The 27640-nt window shown below is 34.1% G+C and overlaps 1 protein-coding gene and 1 long non-coding RNA gene across 12 annotated transcripts in view; one reads left to right on the forward strand and one right to left on the reverse strand.

Annotated features, from left to right (window-relative positions):
* RFX3 (regulatory factor X3) overlaps window positions 1-27640 on the forward strand; it is a 349544-nt gene that overhangs the window by 31135 nt on the left and 290769 nt on the right. For 3 of the 11 annotated variants that reach the window (XM_056805459.1, XM_016424240.2, XM_016424239.2), the window contains exon 1: window positions 17795-18843. The exons of 4 other annotated variants lie outside the window; for them this stretch is intronic. The gene's annotated coding sequence lies outside the window, so the exon portion shown is untranslated. Of the gene's footprint in view, window positions 1-17794; window positions 18844-27640 lie in introns of those variants that run through there. 4 more of the 11 variants (XM_056805462.1, XM_056805463.1, XM_001364898.4 and 1 more) reach the window with 2 other exon arrangements.
* On the reverse strand, window positions 570-18526 carry LOC130453559 (uncharacterized). The gene is made up of 2 exons (XR_001623627.2): window positions 18248-18526; window positions 570-767 (listed from the first exon to the last, which is right to left on the reverse strand). It is a non-coding gene; the product is annotated as an uncharacterized LOC130453559 (long non-coding RNA).

A 27640-nucleotide genomic window follows, 5' to 3' on the forward strand; every position in this document is an offset into this window, starting at 1 on the left:
ACTCAACATCCAAACTTCTCAGTTACTTTGTTTCCTCATATATAAAATGAAAACAAATCCAATCTTGCATACCTCACAGGGTTATTGTAAAGATCAAATCAGATAATGGGTGAGAAAGTGCTTTGTAAACTAAGTGCTATATAAATAAAGCATTATTAAGATGTTGGTTTAAGCAGTGACTACTACAACCATATAGAAACAATAAATATAACTTATTCTACATTATTGAAGTTTGCCAATTGTTTACTGTACATTGTATTCAAGTTCTCTTAAAACTTTAGTATATTTTCACTTACTGAATGAATCAGGTCAGTACCTAGCACACTTGTCAGACATAAAAAATCTCAGAGTTGGAAAGAAATTCAGAGGCTATCATCCCAACCCCTTGCTGAACAAGAATCCTTTCCATGACATAACTGAGAAATAGACAATCAAGCCTTTGCTTTAAGACACCTAAACACTTTTTAAAGTATCCCTGAACATTTTTAATAGCCCTAACTTTTAGAAAGTGTTTTTCATGTATTTTTGTCTTTGCTTCAGACTTTTACTCCTAGTAACGTCTCCTGGAGTTAGGAAAAACAAATTTACTCACTTTAAGTACTCTAAGATGATTATCTTTGTCCATTCCCTTACTCCCCCCTAGTCTTCTTTTCTCCAAGCAATATATCCCCACTTCTTTTAGTTGATTCTCATATAGCTTGATCTCAAGGTTTTTTCACCAACATGGTTCCCCTCGATCAGGGTTCTCAAGTTTGTCAATGTCCTTCCTAAAAAATATACCAATAAATTTTCTGCAGATGTGGCCCAAGACAAATTATAATGGAACTATAATATCTCTTGTCCTGGATAGTATGCCTCTTGATTAAGACCAAGATCTAATTAGCATATCAGATTATGATATTCTTTTGAATTATTTTGAGCTTGTTAACTACTAAAGTCTCAAATATCTTTTTCAGAAAGATTGTTGTCCATTCTGTATTTCCTGTATGAAGATTTTTTTTTATCCAAATGAAAACCTTTACATTTATTTAAATTTCAGTTTATTTGTTTCTCAAGAAATGCTTATCTATCAAGATCTTTTTTGGATTCTTTCATCCAACTTATTAACAACCACTCTTAGCTTTAAGTTATTCCATAGTTTGATGATGATGCCTTGCTTTAGCCCCTGATGAAAGTGCTGAACAGTAAAGAGCCAGACATAGATTCTTGGAGGACTCTAATGAATACCTAAATTGACAATGAACTACCCTTTGGTCCAGCTACTCAACTAGTTCTATATGTACCTAATTATACTATAATCTTGCTCACACTCCATCTTTTTTATAAGAATAGCATGAGAAAATTTGCCAAATGTATTGTTACAATCCAGCTGTCATTTCACAATCTGCCAGTAAACTGTCCAAAAAAATGAAGTTAGTCTTAACATGGCCTGTTCTTGATTAAATCATTTTATCACAGTTCATTAACTACCTCTTCCAGTAATACATTGATATATTTTATAATTTTGCTAATAATAGAAGTCATGCTTACTGGCTCATGGTTTGCAGACATTCTTTTTTTTAAAAACTTTTATAATTTTGTTCTTTTCCAGTCTTCAAGCACCTCTCCCATTCCCCATGATCCTTTAGTGGCTAAGATCTGCCAGTTGTTTTAGTACCATGGACTATCATTATCTGGGACAAGTAACTTGAATTTGCCAAGAGCAACTAGCTGTTCTCTTGCTACCTTGCTTTTTACCCTGATTTTCAGCTCCCTATTAGCCATTTTTGTTTTGCCACTTCTAATCCAAAGATCATTCTTCTTGTCATGGAAAACAGAAACAAAATATGATTTGAATAGTTTTGCCTTCTCTCCTTCATCTGTTATCATCTCCATATCTAGGAATGTTCCTATCCTTTTGATAGTCTTTTCCTTAGTACAGCTTTAAAAATCCCTTGTTCTTTAAGAACTTAGTGAGCATTTGTATCCATTTATTTACTTCATATCATGATTGGTTTTTGAAAGTGAAGTTTCTAGGATGAAGCTAATCTGAGAGGCCCCAACTGTCTTCTATCCTCTTAATTGCTTTTGATTATAATTTCCTTTTGGAATCCCCACAATATTATTGACAGAGGACTTTTGCAAAACCAGCATGGTAATCTGAGGTTCCTATGGAGCCTATTGACTAAATTGACTAAAATTGACTAAAGCTTTCATAGTACAGACAGACATCATAGGAATATCACCAAAACTCTCCAAATATTCTCTTCTGAAAAGGTCATATTATATAAGAGGAAATGAAGAGTAGTTTAGAAATCAAGTGAGTGTTACCCCATATTTACCACTAGATTATCATGTGAACATTAGCAAGTAATGACCAAATTCAAGGCTTAACTTCCTATCAGATAGGAATAATACTTGTCCTATCAATATCAGAGAGTGATCAAATCAGGTTTGTGAAAGAGCTTTGCAAACTGTAAAGCATTGTTATATTTGCTCTTAGCCAAGCTTTATAGGGAAAATACATCTGTATCAGTACCTTTTTATGTTTTGACTTATTTTTTCTTTTTAAAGATTTGTTATCAATTCTCTGGGAAAGGAACAATTGCCAGATCTAAGAGGAGAGAATTCCTAAGAGAAAAATCCTTATTTCTTCCACCTAGTTAACATGGTAGGATGTAAGGAAATGATAGGCAAGAGGTCATTTTGAAGATGAAATAAACCTACACATACTCAGGAGCCTAGATTACTTTTATAGTGGGGAATGGTGCATACTACTTCATATTAAACTACTTTCAGTCCTGGCAACGGGGTGTGGTACTTTAAAAAAGGAAGTATTTGCTAGATTACATAATTTTATTTTTATGATATAGTTCACCAATTTGCCCTTGAGATAAATCCTTAACTCACAGTCTATCTTGGTTCTGAGTGCTTAAGCGATTGAAGTTTACTTATTTGTTTTAGAGTAAAATGTTTTGGGGAACCAATTTTTCTTAAAAAGGAAGTATTTTCTCATTTTCTTTTTAAGGAATACTAAATATAAAAATGAAAATGATTATACCTGTAACTAGTTAATCTTTGGAAAGTATTTTATGTCATCTAGATGCTGGAATACAAAGATATGCAAAAATGCTGGTTAAAAAGTGATAACTATAAAAGCAACAAAATACAATGATTATGAGGACTAAAAAAATTTCTAGAAATTAAAATGATGGTGATGATTGCATATAACTCCCATATGTGATGTTAGTACTATGCCTGTGTCTTTTTAAATGATTTGTTTCCCCTAGGTTGTTGCTCATTAAGTGAACAAATATTTATTGAATATCTGTTACACACCAAAGAATAGCTGAAAAGAAGAGGGAAAAGGGAGAAGGCATTAAGTGCCTATTATGTGCCAGACACTGTGCCACACATTTCACAGTATCTCATTTTATCTTCATAATAACCCTGCAAGTTAGGTGCTATTATTTACCTCTTTTTACAGTTGAGGAAACTGAATCAAACAGGTTGAGTGATTTGCCCAAGGGTCACACAGCTGGTAAGAGGCTGAGGCCAAATTTGAACTCAGCTGAATCTTCCTGACTCCTGGCCTAGCACTCTACCCACTGTGTTACCTAGCTAAGAAGAAAATAATTGAAGATGCTTTTCAGAGCCCTTTTCTTAGCTTCTTGTTCTTTTCTACATTCATTCCTTTAGGGAGTTTAATCATGAACTTTAAAGGTCATATGTTTTAATCCTCTTATTTGACAGATGAAAAAACCAAACTTCATATAGTTTAAATGACTTATCAGAAGTCATATAGACAATAATGGTCAGAGACAGAATTTGAACCCAAGTTGCCTGACTCCAAATCTACCATTTATTTCATTGTACCATGCTGACTCTCCCACTATTATCTCACTCCACATGTCCACAATTAAACTCTTCTCCCATGTAAGTTCTTCCTTACTAAGGTATTTCATTCAGTAGCAGCACTGTCCTACCACCTTTTTAGTCAGTAAATCTTGTATGCTTCAGACCCTTCTTTCTCATCAGTCAACAAGCTAACATTTATATTCCACTTAAGATATTTTATCAAAATTTTTCTTCTTTTCTAATGACTCATATCTGTCTCCTTTCTAATCCTATATCCTTGAGATTCATTACTTCTTGCCTCTTCACTTAAGTTCTAACCATCCTAGACAAACTCTAACCCATGAGCTTCTCTTACAATCTGTTTTTCCAAATTGTAGTACATTTATAATAATAATAACCTAAAGTTTATAAGACATGAAGCAGATTGTATAGGTTTCAATGGAACATTAAGCATCAACTAAGTGCTTGACTAAATTTATCACTGAGGATGTACAGAGAAAATAAAAAAAAAGTTTCTTCAAAGAACTCATATTGTACTCAGGAATTCAATAAGTAAATAATGAGATAATTAGGAAGGAGTTCACAGAGTAAGTAAGACTGGGATAAGGATTCTAAGTGGCAGAAATGGAGAGTTGGTGCTTTCTACATATGAGAGACAGCTTATGCAGTCACAAAAGGGAGGAGAAAAAGTGCTAAGTTTGAGGAATAGATTGCTTATTTAGGTTGAATATAGGGTTTGTGAGGGTAGGGAAATAATTTGCATCCTGAAAATTAGCCTAATCAAAGAGCTATAAATGCCAAGATGAGGATGTTTGTATGTGATCCTAGAGACTGTAGGCCTCAGAAGATTTTTGAGCTTGGCAATATTGTGCTTAGGGAATGTCATTTTGACATCAGACATAGGGAGACCAATCAAACAGTTATTAAAGTAGTTCAGGTGAGAGATATTGAGGTTAGCCATAGGTAGAGAAGATAGAAGGAATATGACTCAACATCTACTTGGATATGAAGAATTGGGGAAGAGGGAAGAATCAAGAATTCTGAGGTTGTGAACTTAGGTGACCAGAAGGATAGTGGGTGCCCTCAAAAGAAATAGAGGAGCTTGAAGAATGAAAGTATTAAAATGGTGGAAGATAATGAGTTCAGTTTTATATCTGTTGAGTTTGAGATTTCTGTGGGACATAGAGATGACCATGTGAAACCAGCAAGCAATTGGTCATTTGGAACTAGAGTTCAAGAGTGTTATTAGAGTTCAACAGTGATTAGGACTAGAAATGGTGGTTTGGGAATTATAGTGATGCCAATTGAACCAATGGTGGCAACACTGAGAGAGGGTATAGAAAAAGAGATGACCTAAAGACAAAGCCCAGAAAATAAATATTATTAGGGGATGGGAGAAAGATGATGATGCCAGTAGAAATAGATCAAGGGAATACAGTGATGTAGAAACTAAGCAAAATAACTATTTAGGAAGAGAGCATACAATGTCAAGACCATCTTCCCATTCTACTTTTGAACTTTCTGATTGTTAAAAAGTTTTTTCCTCACATGAAACTTAAATCTGTCTCTGAAATTTTTACTTGCTTTGGAGATAAACATTTTAAATTAGGTTCCTATCTTATTAAAGGTACTGTATTAGGTTCTGTGAATACAAAGGAGAAAAAGAGTTTTTACTTTCAAAGAATTTTTATCCTACTTAGAGATATGGCATGTATACAAATAAATATGGGTTATGGATTATTTGGGGAAATTTGGGGAAAGAGGTGTAATAGAGATGTAGAAGGGGTTCTAGGAAATGTCAAAAAAGGGAAAGAGCACTACACTTCAACTAGTGGGATCAGGGAAAACTGAAAGAAACAGCGCTTTCCAGGGAGTTGTAGATGACACCGTAGATAGAACACTGGCCCTGGAGTCAGAAAGTTGTAGGTCTAAATGTAGCCTTGGATACTATGTGACCCTGAGCATGTAATTTAACCTCTGCCTAAGTTTCCTCATCTGTAAAATGGTAATAATAAAAGCACCTATTTTCCAGGGTTGTGAGGATAAAATAAACTATTTGTAAAGTGCTTTGAAAAGCCTAAGACTGATTACTATTGCTAGCATCTGAGTTGAACTTTGATGTAAGAAAGGATTCTAGAAGGATGGTGTGCATAGGATATGCATTCCAGTATATGGTATGACTTATGTAAGTCTATGAAGGTGAAAGATTGAATGTTGCATTTGAGAGATAGAGATACATTTGACTGAAACATAGAGTTCATGTAAAAGAAGTAATTAAATCTGGTCAGTATTGGTTAAACTTTTCATTGAGGGTTTTGGGGCAAGGAAATGATTTGGATAGACTTATAGAAGATTCTTCTGACAACTATGTAGAGGATGGTTTGGACAGGAAGAATTCAAAGCGGGGAAAACCAATGAGGAAACTAATACAAAACAGTCTAGGTGAGAGGTTATGAGGGCCCCACTAAGGTGGTGACTAAGTGGAGAAATAAATATATGAAAGATGATATTGAAGTAGAATCAACAAGGCTTAATAATAACTCATTGGATATAGGTATTTAAATGATAGGGAAGATGCAATACTCCTATTAAAAACACTGGAAAGCTTAGGTATAAGTGGATTTTTTTTCTTAAAATGGGGTGAAGCATCATCTATCTAAAACCATCAGCAAGTATTATTTATTGTAATGAAGACAAGTTAGAAGCCTTCCCAGTAAGGTCAGGTGTGAAATAAGGATGCCCATTATCACCAAACTTTATTTAATATAGGACTAGAAATGCTAGCAATAGCAATAAGAGAAGAAAAAGAAATCAATGGAATCTGATTGGGTAAAGACATAATAAAACTGTCTCTTTGCAGATGATATGGTATATGTGGAAAATCCTAGAGATTCAACTAAAAAGTTAATTGAAACTGTTAACAATTTTAGAAAAGTGGCAGGATATAAAATAAACTCACATACATAGAACACTAACAAAGTCCTGCAAGAAGAGATAGAAAAAAGATACCCTGTTTAAAATAACAGAATAAAATACCTGGGAGTATACTTGCCAAAACAAACCCAAGAGCTCCATTAACATAATTATACAACACTGTTTACACAAAGTCAGTTTCAAATAATTGAAGAAATATTAATTGTTCATAGATAGAGCCAATATAGTTAAAATGACAACCCTGCCTACACTAATCTGCTTATTTAATGCCATCTCAATTAAATTACCAAAATTTTATTTTATTGAGCTAGAAAAAAATAACAAAATTCATTTGGAAGAACAGAAATGATCAAGAATATCAATTAATGGGAAAAGAAGGAAGGAGGTCTATCAGTACCAAATTTAAACAATATTATAAAGTGGTAATTATCAAATTATCTGGTACTGGCTAAAAAAGGTTGACCAATGGAACAGAACAGATATACAACAAACAATAATAAAAGATTATTATAACTTTGTATTTGACAAAAGTATAGATCTAAGTTTTAGGGATAAGAACTTATTATTTAGTAAAAATTGCTGGGACAATTGGAAAATATTTTGGCAAAAACTAAATATAGATTAATATATTTCTCTGTTCACTAAGATAAGATCAAAATGGATAGAGAACCTAGATATAAAAGGAGATATCATAAACAAATTAGAACAGAGAACATACTACCTATCAGATTTAGGAATAAGGCAGAAATTTATAAATAAACAAGAGGTGGAAAGCATTGTAAGATGTAAAATGGATAATTTTGATTACATTCAGTTAAAAAGTTTCTCTACAAATAAAAGTAATATAGCCAAGATTAGAAAGAAAGCATAAAATTGAAGGGGGGAATTTAGACAATTTCATGGTTAGAGGTCTCATATAAAATATATAGGAGAAATTTTTCAAATTTTTAAGAATAAGCCTTCCCCCAATTAATACATAGACAAAAGATCTGAAGACAATTTTTTGATGAAGAAATCAAAGCTACATCTATCTATCTATATATGTATATGGGGAAGCTGAGATATCTTACATTTATTAGATTGGCTAAAATGATAAAAGGGAAAAATTACAAATGTTGGAGGGAATGTGGGAAAATGGGGACACCAATACACTGTTGGTGGAACTGTGAACTAATCCATTTTGGGGAGCAATTTGGAATTATGAAATCAGAGAGTTACAAACTTGTATATACCTTTAGACCCAGTGATATCATTGCTGGGCCTGTTTCCCTAGAAGATCAGGGGAAAAGGAAAAGAATCTATATGTTTCAGAATATTTGTAGTAGATCTCTTTGTGATGGCAAAGACTTGGGGAATGGCTGGATAAATTGTAGTATATGTTGGAATATTACTGTACCGTAATAAATAATGAATAAGCTTATTTTTAAAAAAACCTTAGAAAGCTTTATATGAAGTAATCAAAAGTGAAACAAGTAGAACTGAGAACATTATATGCAATTATAGAATTTTAGTATTTGAAGAATAACTTGTGAATGTTAACTTCTAGAGAACCTAAGGAAAAATAGAAACACAAAAGACACAATCTAATTATACATATCTGTTTGTCAAGTGATACCATGGGGGAGGGAAGCTGTAGGGAGGAAGGACTCAGATACTTGGTAATAAATTCAATAAGTGATTTTTTTAAGCAAAATAAAAATGGGCTTGGGAATAATATACAAATAGAAAAATAAATGTTGGAGAAGAGTAAAAAATTATACCATGATGGTAAGACTGAATACAAACAGGAATACTTAGGAAAAAGGGATAAATGAGGGGGGAAATGGTGAATTCAATTTTGGACATACTGGGTTTCACTGGTTAACCTGACATTTAGCATAGGTGTCTATCAAGGAATTGACAACATGGGGCTTGACTTCAGGAGATTAAAGCTTATAATATAAGTTTGTAAGTTATCTGCTTGATTAGAAAGGCAATATGACATCATTGAAAGAGAACTAGTATTAAAGCTAAGAAGATGTGGATTTAAAACCTGTCTCTGATACATACTTATTGGCTGTGTAACAGTGGGCAAAACACTTAAAACCACTTAGTGCATTAAGGAACTAAGACGATAAATTGTAGAGGGTATTTACTTATCTGGGAGTTCCTTTAAGCATTTAATAGATCTATTCCCTATTCCTTTTTGGCTTTGATATGAGAGCTCTGATGGAAACTGATAAACTCATGTGGAGAGAGCAAGCAAGAGTCTTCCCAAGACATAATCTTGGAGCATACTCATAGTTAGGGAGCAGAAGATGAATGATAGAAACAGTAAAGGAGCCTGAGAAGGATTAGTCAACAAGGTAAGAGGAGAAATGAGGCAATTTTATTGAAGCCACATGAAGAGAGACTCAAACCCCATGAGAAGGGTAGGTCAATATTGGTAAAAGTTATAGAAAGCTCCAAAGGGGGATCAGAATGGAGAAAGGGTTGCTGAATTTAGCAATTAAAGGGGATCATTGGCAATCTTAGAGAGCAGTTCCGGGGGCATCTTAAGATCTGAAACCAACAATGCAAGGGACTGATGAGGAGTTGAGAGGTATATAAGGAAATATAGGAGTATAATACAGTTGAGTTCCCATTGGCAAACATTAGGAAAAGAATGAACACAAAACAAGACAGTAAGAAGTCAGGTTTAAAGCTAAGATTATGTTTGGGATTATTCAGAGACATAAGGTACAGTAGTCAAGATGGTGCTAGTTGATGAGGTGATTTTGAATTTTAGGCTAAAGAGTCTGGATTGGAAACGTTTGTTCCGTTTTAAAGTAGAGGACTGAAATGAAGAGAGTAGCAATTGATGGAGATTAATGTAGGAGGCATGTGCAGGATTAATTGTGGGAGTAGTCTACTAAATGAAGATAAACTAGTTAAAAGCAATCCAATATTGAGTTCCTGAAATTAGTGTGGTAGCAGTAGAAAGAGAGGAATACCTGAAAGGGAAGGCAGAAAAAAACAAGAGACCTGGCAGCCAACAAACTATGGGAAGTTGTGACAACACTCATGAAAATTAGGGAGGGAAAAGGGAAGCTCTAGTAGAAAAATAGTAGTTGGTTTAGATATTTTAAATTCAAAGTTGATTCATGTTATTTTTATTGATTTCATCCCACAGCGGGGCTAACATGGAAAGGGAATGCTTTCCAAAAGTTTACCTTCATATTAGAATCTGCAAGCAAAGACCATCTTATCTGCCCTTTTATTATATATCCTATCTTATGAGTTTAAGTTATCACCAGTAATTAGTGGAATGTTTGTTTAAATTGCATAGAATCATACATGTATGTGTGTTATTGTCCAAGATGACATTAGCCATAACTATATCATTGTCACTAAAAATATTTTGGAATAAGATTTTTGGAAATAAATAATGTTTGGAAGGGTTCCATGGTTGGAAGGGAAGAAATTGTCCATGTTTTTAAATTCTGAAAGGCATCATAGCATACTGTAGAGAAAGCTTGCCTTGAGGCCAAAGGGACCAATGTTCATGTTCAGCCTGACATATGCAGATTTTGTGACCCTGAGTAAATCATTTAATCTTTCTCAGTGCCTTGGGCAATTTACCAACTCTTAAGAATCTCTGTCATAGTTATGTTTACTTAAATTGGTCAAGGTAGTTTTCTTGCCTGGAAGTTTTTCTAACCTAAAACCACAGATTATTCCCTGACCTTGTTCCTATAACTCAAACCAAAGTAATTCCTTTATCATGTAACTGATGACTGTAGCTACAGTGTTTCAGTTGATGAAGCAGAAGCACTTCTGACTCTAGAGATATAGTGGCAATTCATCTTTTATCATTAGTAAGTAATACTAATAACAATATAATTAAATATTTAATAGCTTAAACCATGTAACAGGCCATTGAAATAGTAGGCATTAGGAGATCTATAAAAATATGGTGTGACCTTTCATTTCAGTGATATGGTGGAAGAAGACCAACTGGTCTTGGAGTCAGAATTCTTGGATGTGAAGCCCAGCTCTACTATCTACTAAATAGCTTTATTAGGTAAATCACAGAACCTTTCTGCTTCTACAGTTGAACATTGGGAATGATGATCTCATAGTTTTTCAAGAATCAAATAGTGCTGTATATGAAGGATTTTGTTAACTTTAAAGTGATAACAATGTAAATTGTCAGAGGCATACAGGTAATTAAAATGAATTAGAATACAAATGCAAGAAAAATCATAGAAAAAATGAGATGTTATGCAGGAGTTAGGTAGGTAGGGTAAGATTAATTGGGGGAGTGGATCAGAGAAAGCTTCATGGAGGAGGTAGCATTTGATCTCAATCTTGAATGTTTCAAAGGACTTCATTAGGCCTAGAAACCAAAATTATATGGGGGTAGGGGTATTCCAGGAAGAGGAAAACAGCAAGAGCAAAGGCTAAGGCAATAGAACCAAGAGAGACTTACAATGGTGGTTAGAATAATTTGCTCCCCATTTGACTCAAGATGTAAAATGGTGCCATATTTTGGAGAGTCTAAGGAGTGGCATGATTTAGATCTGTGAATAAGAAATGCCATCTGAAGAATGGATAAATATAAGAAGAGAGTGTGGGAGGTGTGAAGACTTATAAGGAAGTTGTTATTGTACACATACTAGTTGTAATGTGGGTGAGTCTGATTACTAGAGTGGTAGAAGTGGGAACTTAAAAGGCCATAGATTTTAGAGTTATTTTAAAGGTACATTCTGTAGGACTTGGCATCTGATGAATTTTGATCAGAGTGGAGAGGGTAAAAAATTATATTGATGTTGGTTTTAAATGTGCCATTAGAGAGATAATTTTTAAAATTAAATCAGGAAGAGTTGGTTTGGAGGAATAATGATAAGTGCTATTTTTGATAGTACTTTTGAACTTGAGTTGCCAATGGAACAGTGACCTAGGCAGAGATAACCAGCTTTTGGAAATTCAGGTCTAGTGCTTAGAATTTTCAGGGGTAGAGAGATTTTTTCTTTTCTTAAAAAAATGTTTTATTAATGTTTTTTTACAGCTTTTTGGATGTAATCCTTTCCAAATATCCCACCACCCAAATTGAGTCCTTCTAAAAAAAAAGAAAAATAATTAAGCAAATATAATTATATATTGACCACATCTGATAAAGTATGCAACATTCTATTAAGTTCCTTGCCTCTCTGTTGAGAGAAAGGAGATCCGATTCATATCTGTTCTCTAACATCAAGGTTGGTTGTTATTACTCAAAGTTAAGCTTCTTTTTAGTATTCTTTTCATTAATATTATAGTGATTATGAATATTCTTTTGATTACATTTATATTCTTAGAAATTCATACAAATATCATGTTTCTTTGAATTTCTTAAAATCATTATTATTCTTCAGAAATATTTCTTTTAATTTGTTGTTATTATTTCTTTAGCCATTCCTCAAATGATTAGCGTCAATGAGGTTTTTAGTTCCTTCCTACCACAAAAAGTGAGGCTATGAATATTTTGCTATATATTGGATTCTTTCTATTTTGACTTCCTTGAGACATTTGCTTAGAAATTCAGATTCATCTTCATTAATGTAATAATTATGGTCATGAGATGAAGTTTCAAGGGAGAAGAAAATGAAAGGATAGTATATAAAAGTGCTAAGGAAAAAACTTTAGAGAACATCAATATTAATGGTTTAGTACAAGGAGACCATTGATAGCGACAGAATGAGTAGGATGTATGATGAGAGCTATCTTTAAAGAAAATCAACTATTTGATCCTAATTAATTATGTTTCCCCAAGAGAAAAAATTAGATGGTAGGTCTGCAATGTAGAATCTTAGTTATTACAAATTCTAATCTCTATGGATTCTTTGTTCCTGAATTATCCAAGTAATTTTTGTCCAATTCTTTTTTTTACCTCTCTGACAGACTTGAGTATTTAGTAAATTTTCATTTGAACTTACTCTTAAACGATGAGGTCTATATTCCTTAAATTTCTCTAATTTCCCTTATCTCTTGGTCAAGTATACTGAAGATGTGTGATTTCTTCGTTGTGAGAACTCTGTGTAGGAATCCTCCCCCACCTATCAGAACTCACCTATAACTTAGTTTTAGAGAAGTGCATGAGGCTCAGAGAGCCTAACAAGGTTAATAAATATTAGAATGGAGATTCAAACTTAGGTATTTCTGATTCCCTTATCTATACTTTATCCACCATGGCATAACCTCTCTTATATGTTCCCTATCACCCAGCCAACACACTCTATCAGACCCTTTTAAACTCTCACCTGGACTATTACAATTGCTTCCTATTTGATCTCTCATCTCTTTCCTATTTCAATCCATTGCCTACACAGGCATTAAAGTGATTTTCTTAAAGCATTGTTCTATCCATGTTACCCCCTTCCTCAAACTACAATGGCACCCCATTACCTCTAGAATAAAATATAGAGTTCTCTGTATAACATTTAAAGCTCTTTAAAACCTGGTCCCATACTATATTTACTCTCCTCCACACACAATCCTACTTCCCTGGTTTATTTGTTGTATTGCACTTGACCTTCATCTTTCATCTTTCTCATCCTTGCATTGGCTAGACTCCTATGCTGGTAATGCTTTCCTATCCTCTTTTCACCTCTTAGTTTCCTAGGCTTCTTTCAAGGGTCAGTTCAAATACTGCCTTCTGCAGGAGACCCTTTTCAGTTCTCCCATCTGCTAAGGCCTTCCCTTCTGAGATTGCTATCCATATATTCCATATATCATGTTTTCATTTAGTTATTTCCATGTTGTTCCACCATTATAATATGAACTTCTTGAGAGCAGGAAACGTTTTTGTATTTCCTTGTATTCCCAGATCTTAGCACAGAACCTTGTACATCTCAATAAATACTTGTTAACTGACTGACCAACTGACTTCTTCCTAATATTAGAATGTATTTAGGAAAATTTTTTCAATTTATCTTTGTGATATTTTGATAGACCTCAATTTAAGGTTACAAACTGCGATCTTTTGGGGCCCTGAGTTTTTATAGAATACTAAACTCTATCTAAACCAATGTTAAGAAATACTAAAAATAAGGTATATAAAGGAAACCTGTCCACAACAATCTATAACAATAAATTTAATAATATGGCTAACCAGATAACTAGCCCATATTGGGTAATATGTAAAGAGAAGCATCATGGTCTGATGTTATGTTCAAAAATTTTTTTGGAAAATTACTTGAGATACAAGAAATAAATCATGAGTCTCTTAGAGATGGTTCTGTAAGAACTAGGAGAACCTTATACACAGAGATGAATACACTATGGCACAATTGAATGTAATGGACTTCTCTACTAGCAGCAATGCAATAATCCAGGACAATTCTGAGGGACTTATGAGAAAGAACACTATCCACATCCAGAGGAAGAACTGTGAGAGCAGAAACACAAAAGAAAAACAACTGCTTGATCACATGGGTCGATGGGGATATGATTGGGGATGTAAACTCTAAACGACCACCCTAATGCAAATATTAAAAATATGGAAATAGGTCTTGATCAATGACACATGTAAAACTCAGTGGAATTGCTTGTTGGCTATGGGGTGGAGTGGAGGGAGGCGGGAGGGGAGGGAAAGAACATGAATCATGTAACCATGGGAAAATATTCTAAATTAATTAAATAAAAATTTTCAATTCTGAAAAAAAAGAAAATGGTTCTGTAAGCCATATATTAAGTTATAATATGAATGTGGTTTATGTCAGAATAGGTCCTCCATAACATTTAAGCCAGTTTCATATTGTAAAATCAAATGTTAACAAGAATAGCATCTTTATAGAGATCATGAATCAAAACTATCATCATTATGAAACACATTTTATGTTAAGTTTTGGGCAGAGAATTCAATATGCCTAAACCCTGCCTTCCATAAATGTACAAATTGAGATTTGTATACATATATAAAACATATGCAAACAGTAGAAAAAAATTAAGAAATTATAAGAATGATTAATAAGTATACCATGGATTATAGCTAATGAGTAAATATATATTAAGAGTGACTGAGAATCAAGGAGAGTAGACACTCCAGTTTTCAGAGAATAGGTCTAGAGTAAGAATCATTTGTCTCTATACTTGTTTCTTTGCAGAATAATTAGGATTGAACTACATAATCTTCAAGGACCTTTCCAGTTCTAGATTTATATTTAGAATGCTTAAGATAAGGGAATATTCCCTGATCAGTCCCAGAAATTTTCTTGAAGGAGGGATTGCAAGAGCTGTTAAAATGATTGGATGGATGGCTTGTCAAGCTGGGGAATGGAGAAGGGAAGAAGTATTTATTAAGCCCCTATTTGCCAGGCACTATGTTAAGTGCTTTATAAATATTACCTCATTTGACATGGGAATAAAGAACATTTCAGATGTGTTACTGCTTTGGAGAGTGTTAGAATAAAGGAGTGAGATAAATAAGATTTGAGTTGTTATTCCTGAGATCAATAGAATGAATAACTTTGGAACATAGAATAAGACAAGAAATAAAGAAACCTGGGACACTCCAGTGAAGGGTTTGGACCTTAATATAAGCTTCTTTGGACATGAGGGACCATTTATCTTTAAGGAATCATTGGGTTAGTATCCTTAAAGAAATGGGCAGAGAAAAGAAAAGATAATGTGGGAATGGTAAGGAGTTGTGGTTTCTGAAGAGGAGATAGTCCAAGAAATGTTGAGTATCTGGCAATAGTGCTATTAGAGAAAGACAGTTTACAGCAGAAAATTATGTGTAGGAGATAGGATTTAGCAACTAATTGAGCACTTGTATTAAAGAACAAAGTAAAACTGAGGATTATTTTAAGGTTCCTGAACTGGGGTGGCAGACATGATAGTATTGACAATTGACAAAAAAAAATTACTGGATAATATGACTTAGGATCATAGTCTGTACAAATGTATAGATTTGGCAGGATGTATTTATAAGCCCATTCATGTTCAGATACTTAAATGTCATAATTATTTTCAACAGTGTTATATAGATCTCTACGTGGGAAATTAAAAACATGATAAAAGTAAAAGGATATTCTGGAGTGTTCTCTATAACTTATTTTAATAAAGATTAACTTCATATGTAATGATACCATTGGAAAACTCACCTACATACATTTTACAAAGAGGATAAAGCCATAGTAACATAAGATCTCATTCATACAGGTGTCTTTTGAGAACATCTTATTAAGAGATTGAAATTGCCAAGTTCTTTGTGAGAAGAGTGGTTTGTTTCTTGGGTGATTTATTGCAATTTTATTTTATCTGCCCTTTTAATCACCTAAATGCACAGTATACATTGTGATTATTTTAGGGTTCATCCAGTTTTTCAAGTTTCCTTAAATATGTATATTTAACAATCTTGTTTGTTCATAATTGCCCAGTTATAAATTTTTAAACTTGCTGTAATATTTTTGCAAGTAAAGTGAATAATTTAAAAAATGTTTGAGAATATCTCCATTGCCAGCAAACCAGTACAAACAACTGTGAAATAAATCATGGCTGATTGTGGCAATGAACTTTATAGTTACAGAAATGGTCAGGTCTGCTATTTAATTAATTTATATTGTGGTAGCTAAGTGGCTCAGTGGATTGAGAGCAAACCTAGAGACTTCCTACTTCTGTGACCCTGGGCAAATCACTTGCCTGGCCCTTACTGGGCTTTTGCCTTAGAGCCCATAAGACAGAAGGTAAGGGCTATTTTTTTTAAGTAAAAGATTAAAAATAACCTATTCTTTCCCCCCAATTAACTGAAGAGCTATGTTAAATCTCTCTAAGAGTCAAATTATCATGAGCATCTGATTAATTTCTTAAACTTTGTGACCTGGCTCTTCGTAGCTTTTATTTTTTAGAAACAATCCCCACTTAATTATATTTAAGGAATCTGAACATTTAATGCCAACTGCTTTTGCATTTTTCCTTTGCAGTGTTTTAAATCTAGAATTCAGGGAGGTATGATATACTCCCTTCTTCTATCTTTCTACCTTGTGATTTAAAAAAAGCTCCTTTTAATGTTTCCTTTCTTCAGGATTTCTCGTGTCCTACATATTTATTATCTGAATTCTGGGAAAATGTAAATTCTTTGCTCCAAAAACAAACCAAATAGATTTATGTCTTTCTATGTATTTTCAGTGTTTTCTTCAAAAGTTAGTATTTTTTCTAGCCACTTAGGAATAATTTTATTAATCTTAAAAATAACTGTTTGTTTTAAATGTTCTTCTGCCAAGTTGGAGGCTCTGGATCTTTCATGGTTATGCATGCATTATACAGTTTGGCTTGTGGAGAGTATACTTGCAAGTAATTTGGTCACGTGTTCTGTATGCTTTTGGAACTGCATGCATATTAAAACAGGGGAAAGAGTTTTAAAAAGACAAATATGAGACCTACTGTCAGAGGGTTTTAAATTTTTTTCTTTAGATAAATTATAAAAATAGCTTTTCTTGATAAAGCTATGATTAATTTGGGGAAGGGGTTGATTGTTTTTTAACTACTATATGTGTACAAGAGAAAACAGCACCACTGTTATTCACACTATTATATGGTTACAGTTCATATTTTTAACTGCTTCAAATAGCCCTTAGCTTTTGTGGTGCCACAGAAACTGCAAAAGAATTTTACCCCATGCAGGAATTAAAGACAGGCTGTATTTGAAAATAATGGTCCTCACACTGGGTTTGTGGGAAAGCATTTAGGGGAAAGCATGATAGCGAAAGTGAAGGCAGGAATAGCAAAAAAAAATTTTTAAGTTTTTATGTGCTAGGTCCTACTTCTTGACAGATTTTTTAAAAATAAGCTTTTTACTCTGAAAGTCATTGGCAGATAATTCAGAGGGTTTTTAAAAAAATTTGTTTGTTTTAAGGATCTTTTTTGTTGGTGTTTTCTATTCTTCCCTATAGATTTCAGTAACCTATCCCCAAGCAAAGCCTTTTTTTTAATGTCACTTTTAAAAGTGACATTTAATAGAACTTACCTTTTGTACCTTTAATTCTTGATTACTAAGGATAAATGGCCTTTCTAAAATATATTTAACAAATATTTATCTCAGGATTTAGATCTGGAAGAGAACTAAGTGGTCATCTAGCCAAACCCCACCCACTCCCATTTTATAAGTCAAAGAAACTGAGTCCCAGAGAGTTTACTTGCTCAAGGTCACAGAAGTAGGAAAGAGCCAGAATCCAAATCAAGATCTTCTAACTGTAAAGTCTAGGCTATCTTTTTGCTTTGTGTCATGCTATTTCTTCTGAGATAGTTGCTATATACAGGGAGGTGTTGTTAGAGTTTTTTTTGGGGAAATACCTAGATGAATAAAGTACATAGCTTTACCTTCAAGGAACTTATGTTCTAGGGGTAGAAATAAAATGCTTACAGCAAACAATTTTTAATAAAAGGGCAATATTCTCCTTTTTAATAAAGTTGCTTATTCAAATGGCATAGGGCCTAATGAATGAGTAAAGCATAAATCCTATGAAATTGGACTTACCTAACCATCATCAGGTTGGTCTAAAAACATGACAAAGGGAAGTCTCTGGCTCTTGATTTGTCCCTGTATTTATGGAGTCCATATTTCACCCTCTCCTGTGGTGGAGGCATCACACTGCATTCTAAAAAGAAGTCATTTGAATGTATTTACTACATGTACATTTATAGTTTCGGGTTTCACAGAAGGGAAAAACCATCAAGTCTTTATCAGTCACATTCAGAATAAAAGGAATGGACAAAGGTAGGAATAGGTCTTTAGATAGTTTAACCAATGACAGGGTGGCATGCAAATCAGTGAAATCAACTTAGTAGAATAATTGGCTAGCATACTTCTGATGTCATAATTCTACTACTTAATAATGGATTGATTATATAGAGAGCAGGTGTGTGAGTTTATGCTTCCACTTGAATAGCCCTTTAAAGAGGAGCTGTCCAGTGGTATTTGGAAAGTCCAAAAGAAGATAGGAGAATCATCAGAGGGATGGGGATAGTGCCTGTGAGTACATGTAGACAACAACTTTGAGCCTTGAGATTGTGTGCACTCCCCAATTTGCAACTTTGCTTTTCCAGGTACCTTAAGTCCATTCAAGAGCCCAGGTATTTAATAGTGACAAAGCTATTATAATATATCTTTGTGTTGCTGCTCATTTAATGGAGATATTCTATAAATTATTGGTGGTGATTTTTTTATTGAAAGAAACCTGTGGTTTTAAAATGGTATTGTACTAAGACAATTCCGTTTGTTTCTTAAGAGTATGTGATCTAGTTATTTTTAAATTTTAAAATGCTTTTAATTTCCCTCTAAAGTTTTGTAAATGCATTTCTTAATTTTTGGACACATTTCATTTTTTTCCCCAAGCCCAGGATAGGATATATGAAAATGAAATAGAAATCAAACTGCACCAGGGAACAATCAAGAAGTCTTTCTTCTTAATCAATTTGATTTAGAGCAATGTGGTACAATAGAAAGAGGGCCAAACTCAGACCTAGCTCCCCAATTTAAATTCTAGTTCTTCCACTTTACTTGTATAGATTTGGGGAAATCTCTCTTATGTCACTGGACTTCTGTTTCCTCATTTCTATAGTGGGGGAGTTATACTGGATTGATGATGGCCAAGGACTCTGCCTACTCTAGCCCCCTATAGCTCTGATCCCTTTCTTATTATAAGTGCTCCATCCAGAAGGAGAGTCCTGCTTCAAATCCCTCCCGTGACACTGAGCTCACTCTTGGAGGCTCAGGTATTTGTTAAATTGGGATTATAAGGCTCTTAGTAACTTCCTGACTGGGTGATTGTGAGCTTCAAATATGAGATATAATATATGTGAAGGATTTTGTCAACTCTGGAGTATAAAATGGTCAGTTGTTTTTTTTAATTATCCCAAACCCTTATTTTTGTAAGTTTATTCATTTATTTATTTAATTTAGACTATTTTTCCATGGTTACATGATTCATGTTCTTTCCCTTCCTTCCTCCCAGCCCCCTTCCATAGCCAATGAGCAGTTCCACTGGGTTTTACATGTGTCATTGATCAAGATCTATTTCCATATTATTGATATTTGCACTAGCGTGATCATTTAAAGTTATGTCCCCAATCATATCCCCATCAAACCATGTGATCAAGCTATTGTTTTTCTTCTGTGTTTCTAGTCCCACAGTTCTTCCTCTGGATGTGGATAGTATTCTCTCTCATAAGTCCCTCAGAATTGTCCTGGATCATGTCTTTGCTGCTAGTAGAAAAGTCCATTACATTCAATTGTGCCATAGTGTATCCGTCTCTATGTACAATGTTCTCCTGGTTCTGCTCCTTTCACTCTGCATCAATTCCTGAAGGTCGTTCCAGTTCACATGGAATTCCTCCACTTTATTATTCCATTGAGCACAATAGTATTCCATCACCAACAGATACCACAATTTGTTCAGCCATTCCCCAACAGAAGGGCATCCCCTCATTTTCCAATTTTTTTGCCACCCCAAAGAACGTGGCTATAAATATTTTTGTACAAGTCTTTTTCCTTATTGTTCCTTTGGGGTATAAACCCAGTAGTACCATACCCTTTTTATTCAATAAGCATCTTGGAATGGGGATTAAGGAAACGTCTTCTGCATCTTATCAATAGAAATTGCACTGGCTATGAGTTAAGGGAAAGAAGATCTGGAGAAGTAGGAGATATCTCTTAGCCTTTTCAGATAGAATACTTTTAAGCATTCTTGATGAACCAGAATTATAGAATTGGATTTAAGGCTGGAAGGGATCTTGGAGGCCATTTGGTGCAATCTTGCCATTCCATAGCTGAGGAAACTGAGGCCAAGAAAGCTAAAATGATTTGACCTAGACCCTATGGATAAAGCAAATAAATAGCAGGATTTGAATTCAGTGTCTTCTGTTATCAGAGCTAGTACTTGTTATCTTGAAGCCTTTTAAATCCTAATGCTGAAAGTGTCCACTTAAGATTTTATGTTTGCAAGTAAGTTATTTAATTCTCTGTGTTTATAAGTACACTCAAGAGTCCATGTATTTAAGGGTAACAAAGCTTTGTCTATTATAACATCTTTGTGTTCATTTAATCGCGACATTATTCTATAAATTGTAAGTGCTGATTTTTTTTTAAAGCAAGAAACCTGTGATTTTAAAATTTTATACTAAGATAATTTTATTTGCTTCTTAAGCATATGTGATCTAGTTGGTTTTAAATTTTAAAGTACTTACAATTTCTCTCTGAAAAATTTTAAATACATTTCTGAGGTCGATTTGAAATCAGGTCTTCCTGTTTCCAGATCTGGCAACTCAATCAAGTTATGCCACATAGCTGACCAACCTCATCTATAACACTGTGAAAATGTAGCATAGACCTTAAAGACAGGAATTTTATAGCTGTCTATGATACTAAAGGGCAGCAAAGCAGCACAATGGATAGATTGACAGACCTAGACTCAGGAAGACTCATCTGTGTGAATTCAAATCTGACTCAGACACTTACTGGCTCTGTGACCCTAGGCAAGACACTTAACCTCGTGCCTCAGTTTCCTCATCTGTAAAATGAGCTAGAGAAGGAAATGGCAAAACCTGAAATGACGGAACACAAAAAACGTAATTCTAAAAGGGTATTCATAAAATCCTAAAGTTGGAAAGGACCTAATTCTTACTTCAAGTACAAATTGATTCCTCCCATAACATCTCAAGTTACTGGTCATCCAGTCTTCAAGTGATCATCTGGAGAAATTTATCACTTCCTAAATGAGGCTGTTATATTTCTGGGCCATTCTAATTGTTAGGAAGCTTTTCTTGTTTGAGCCCCACTGCTATCACAAATAGGATGACCCTCATCCTTTAGGATCAGCACCTATAACAAGGAATCCTTAAAATGCAAATTGAACTAGAAGCATTAATTAAACTTGAATTTTGATTTTAATTTTGAATGACACTGATAAGATACTTAGACTTTAACTAGGACTTAAACATTATTCCAAATCTCCAAACATCCTCCAAGTAATCAAAATCCTCTAAAAACCTTTAGGGAAGAATACAGTGAGACTATCTATCACCTGTCATATCCTGGAAATTCTATATATATTAATGATAATGTCATATAAGTATTTTAGGCTTTCCAATCATATTGTTGACTCATCAGCTGGTAGTGAATGAACTATGTGTCTTCCTCTAGGCTCTGTATTTTTTCTAACCAATTTCTACAATTGACTTTTTTTTTAACCCTAGACTATGTACTTATACATATTAAATTTAATCTTATTAGATATAGTCTATTGTTCCAGACTTTTGAGATCATTGTTGGGTGTACATTTGGTTATCTATTACATTAGCTGTTCTTTCCAACTTTGTCTACAGAATTGATTACCATATCATATTTACTAAGAAGTCTGATTTTTAAAAATGTTAACTGGAATAAGCCACCTTCCCCTGGGGAAATCAATTCAGTTTGACCATTAATCACCACTCTGTGTCTAGGTGTCCGGTCAGTTCTGAATCTACCAATTTATAATATCTTCTGTCCTTTTTTATCTCCATCCTTCCCATGACCCTGCTAAAAATATGATGAGAGACTTTGTCAAACACTTTGCTAAAATCTGGGCATGTTATCTATGTTTATGACATATCCCTGATCTATCACTGTAATAATCTTGTCATAAAAGAAAATGAGGTTAATATAGCATAATTTCTTCTTATTGAACCCATGCTGTCTTATACTGATCACTACTGCCTTTACTAAGTGCTTAAAACCCATTTTTAATAATCCTTTTAAGAATGATGCCAGAAATAAATATCAAGCTCATTGTCCATTAGTTTGAAGGATCTACAATTTTCCCCTATTTGAAAACTGGCATAATGCATACTGATTTCCAGTCTCATGACACCTCTTCTTTTCTCCTTGATTTCCCAGAGTGCTTCAGCAATTATACTCACAAGTTCCAACTTTAGCATGAGACTGATAGTGCAATGCCTGAAATGAAGGATTCTCCTTAAGGATAACATTTAGATAGTTGTGGGAGAATTTAGAGGTGCCAGTAAACAAACTTAAGGATGTGAGATTTTGTTCTGAGGTTAGCAGAGAACAACTTTCTACCCTTGTCCCCAACTTCCACTTATTACATTTATATGTTTCATTCTTCATTAAATACCTTTCATGTATTAGGATGTTTTGTGGTATGTAGGAATACTCTTAAAAGTCAATAGTAAATATTTAATAGCTATAAGGTAAAAAAGGAATAATTTATATAAGGGCATTCCTGCGTGAATACTATATGCAATGATGCATTTAAGAAATGATACACTGCTATTCCTTTTCTTGTGAATGAATTTTGTATAGTGTTGATACTGATGGAGTCTAGGTCTCATTTGGCACTATGAGCCATTTTTTTCTTCTTCCTTCTTAATGTACAAGTTCAGAGACAAGATGGTATTGCTGATCAGACTTGATTCTTCCTATATCCATCCCACTCCTCATTGACCAGTTTACTTGCTTTAGACATAGTTCTCTTAAGATACACTAAGTACTTATAGTACATCAGATCAAAATATCATGAAATACTTCTCTCTTGGCAATTTGAGGAAGTAAAATAGAAGGTACCTGGGTGTTACTTTCCTCACTAGGTCCAGTCTAATTTATTCATTTATTCAGCGTCTGCTGCATATTTATGTTCAATATGGAATTAGAAGACAAGCGATTAAAAATGAGATTTCTTAAAATTAAATGACTATCATAAAGAGAATGGCTAGATGTCATTTGATGCTTTACATATAAGTTGCACAGATTAAATATAGGACTGTCTTGTGAATTAGATGACATTAGCAAGTCACATTTTTTACAGAGGTTGTGGTATTGCTTGGATTTCTGAGCAACAGGCTCTTGGGAAACTGCATTGTTTCTTCAAGTCATGTCCATGAACTACAAATTATTTACAAATTCTTTAAGATTCTAGTTTATGGTAGCCTTGATGAGAGACCATAGTGTTTTCTAGGATTGATTCATATTACAGAATTTCAGAGTCCTTGATCATATTGAGTTGCAAAATACGTTGTATTTATATTTTATCTATCTGTGAGCATAGACCTTATTCTTAGTGCACTGAATTAGGCTGTGCAATTACTCTAAATACTCATCAGCAAGTAGAAAATAAATCTCATCATTATTCCAAAAACATTGTGAAATTTACTAAGGATAAAATATGAATTAATTACCAAAATTCAAGATTCAATAACTGTTTAGATTAGGATCATTGTGTTCTTCAAATTTGGCATGATTTGGCCTTTTAGTAAATTTGAAAGTATTTCGTCATATGGGAATATGACACATATGGGATGGGAAGTACTGTTTCTCCTACACTAAATGTTGGACACTTTTTAAATTTTAGGATATTCTGCTTGGATTTGGTACGCATAGCTTAATATGAATATGGGGAAATTGAAAGGCATTGAAAAGAGCATTAGAGTAAGGCCTGGACATTGGAAGTAAGCAAAGATTCAAGATGCCCTGGTGATACATAGTATAGAACCATGGTTCCATATGGATGGACTTAGATCATAAGATTTGATTTTTAGGCTATATTTTTCACTGTTGAGATGTTTGACCTTGGGTTTTCTACGACTTTAGATGTTTATGTTTCTGGACCTCAAAATCCATGACAGGCTATTAAAGATTGTTTTGAGATCCATGCCAATCTTTAGGAATAAAGTGGAGTAGTTATATCTTTTATTATTTTTCTGGCTGGATTTAGGAAATGGGTCACTGATCACTTGAACTTTTTTTCTGAGCTTGGAACTTTGATAATAAATATGGTATTTACATCTTGAAAACTTAGTATTACAAATATATAGTTACTGTTACTTTTAATGCTCAGATTTGTGATTTTTATCAGTTTGAGCACCTCCTTCATTGATGTAGACTACCACTCCTCTACAGTTTAGCAGATGATCTTCATGTATTTCTGTCATTAAAAAAGTTATTAAAAATTCATCTGTGGCCCTCTCATTTTTGCAGACTTATTGTTTATTAAGACTGTACCAGTCTATGCTAATCTTTTCTTTTCCTGAATTTTCAGCCAGTATATACAATTTAGCAATTATTTGTTTTTCCCCCCACATGTATTATTACTTTTGTCTCCTTTAGTAAAATGTAAATTGCTTGTGGACAGAGCACATATGACTAAGCTTATTTGTGTCCTTTGTATCAGTGATGTGAAGTGCAAATAGAAGTGGGGGCCACTAAAATATATATAAGGATAGATCCTTACTGTGGCTGCATATGGATTTAGGTAACCATCATTTTAATCTCAGAAGTTTTTGTTGCTTCAGTAGGCCATGTGTTTGATATCCTTCTGCTCCCCATTGTCTATTAGAGAGCTTCACAGAGTTGCTGCTCAATAAATAATTGTCCTCTATCTTCTTCAGCTTCTTTTTTTATCTTTTCCTTCATTCCTTTCTTCTCCTTTCCCATATCTTTCCTAGAGTTCTTTGTAGTTCATTACCTCCTTTCCTTCACACTTCCTACTTTACTTCTTGGAACTTGTCAAATTCTTCATTACAGAGGAACTGAATGGGAATTGGGAAAGATTAAGAGCTAGGTCAGGATATTCATATAGGTTGTTTTCTAATGGATGTGTGATGGAGGTAAGTCGACCAAACAGGAATTAGGGAAATTCAGAACTGATCAACTGGCTCTACTCAAAGAGAATCATTAATGGATTGACATCTACTTTGGAGGATCATAAATTGAGATCTGAAAAGGACTTCACAGGCCACCTATTGGAATCCTCTCATTTTTACAGATGAGCAAACTGAAACTCATAGAAGTTAAAGGCATTGTCCAGAGCTTCACAACTGGTAAGTGTTGGTAGCAGAATTTGAAACCAGATCTTCCTTACTCCAAGACCACTGCTCTCTCCATAATATTGTGCTACCACAGTGAAGCATGTATAGTGGCAGAGGAACTGGATTTGGAGTTAAAGTCCCTGTGTTTGGGGCCATAGCAAACATGGTGCTTTCATCTTCAAGAAGACAGAGGGATGGTCTTCCAAGCTCTCAGCTCTAATTCCTTGATCTTGTGACTTTGCTTCTATTGAATTTGCTGTTATGATCCCTAGAGAAGCTTTTATAATTTAACAAAGGAATGGTGTGGTGGTAATCCAGCTGGAGGGCAAAATCACCCTTTTATGCATGTTCTATAGTCAAAGATCAAAGTTATTCTTATTCTAATGAGGGGAAGCAAAAATTTGTATTATTTAAACATAGGAGGTAATCACTGAATAGTTTACATTTGTTTTTGGTGTATTTTTCTGATATGTTTTAGATGCAAATTTGTATGCCCAAATGATTCAATTTAAAGGAATGAAATACAGTCCCTCACCCCAGCCTCCCTAGGTATAACTAGAAAGATATCTGGTTTCCCTATATTTTTCTTATATGAGCTTCTTCCTGTACCCCATTAGTAGTTGAGATTGCTCTATCTCAAAATTCATAGGAAACCTCAACTAAGATAAACTTTTCCTTTATTAGACTTAGGTGAATATTTGGACTTTCACATTTTTCTGTTGGAATTCCAGATACATGCAATGTTAAATATGAGTATATCATTCCTGATCAAACAAGTCGTTATATATCCTTTACTTGATAACTTCTAATAACAGAGAAAACCACCACAACTACCATCCATCCCACTTTTGAACAGCTTTAATTGTTAGGAAGTTTAAATCCTTAAATCAAATCTACATCTTACTTCCTAATCATTGTTTCTAATTCTGCCCTTTGGAGCCAAGAACAAATTGAATTCATCCTTGACATAAATGGCCTCCAGGGTATCCATTTGAGGGGGGCTTCGGTCTGATCCCAAGAGATTTGTGTGCTCAATCTGAAGCTGGGAAGATGAATAAGTCACTTTCTACCCTCCTCTCAGTAATTAATTCTTGGTCTCCAACACAATTGCACCTACTTCAGTTCATAGTACATCTCCACTCTTTCTTCTTGCTCCACCTTGTAACCTCCAAACTTCCCTTCTGAATCAGATATCCTCTGGATATTTGTAGCCTAACCGCTGGGCTAGCAGTAGCATTTGCACAGAAGAAAATAGGAAAAAACATGCTATCCTACTGTCTTTTTCATGACTCTTTGATTGCAGAGTCCTTAGTAAGAGCCCTATGTCTCCCTTTTTGAAGGGTTTTAGATGGGAGAGATTTGTATAGGATAAGCAGGTATGGATGATATATGATCTTCACATACAATCTAAATAAAGTATGGCTCTGATCATGTAATTCACCTACTTATTAAACTCAAATGGTTTCCTTTTGACCTAGATTAAATATTATCTCATCCTTTAAAATTTTATACTTTTGTTTTAGTTTTATAATCTAAATAATTATAAGGACTATGGTATATATAATCTTTACTTAAGTAAATGTACACATTTTTGTGAATACATGCTCAAAAATATTTTTACCAATTGCAGTGAGTGATCAAAAAAAGATTTGAAGACCATTGCTCTCTCTATAAGGTAATTTTTCAGGTATTTGAAGATAGCTATAATGTCCTTTCTAGAAGTCAATATCCTGAGGGCAGCTGGTTATCTCAGTGGCTTGAGAGCCAGACCTAGAGACGGGAGGTCCTAGGTTCAAATATGGCCTCAGACACTTCCCAGCTGTGTGACCCTGGGCAAGTCACTTGACCCCCATTGCCTAGCCCTTACCACTCTTCTACCTTGGAGCCAATACACAGTATTGACTCCAAGACAGAAGGTAAGGGTTAAAAAAAAAAAAGAAGTCAACATCCCTAGTTCCTTCAGCTTAAACACAGGGCATGAAATCAAGTTCTTTTACTATTCTTGTTGCTTCCTTCTGGATACTTTCTAGTTTATCAATAGTCTTTTAAAATGTAACACACAGAATTG

This window comes from Monodelphis domestica, chromosome 7 (genome assembly GCF_027887165.1).
Source record: "Monodelphis domestica isolate mMonDom1 chromosome 7, mMonDom1.pri, whole genome shotgun sequence".
Classification (NCBI taxonomy): Eukaryota; Metazoa; Chordata; class Mammalia; order Didelphimorphia; family Didelphidae; genus Monodelphis; species Monodelphis domestica.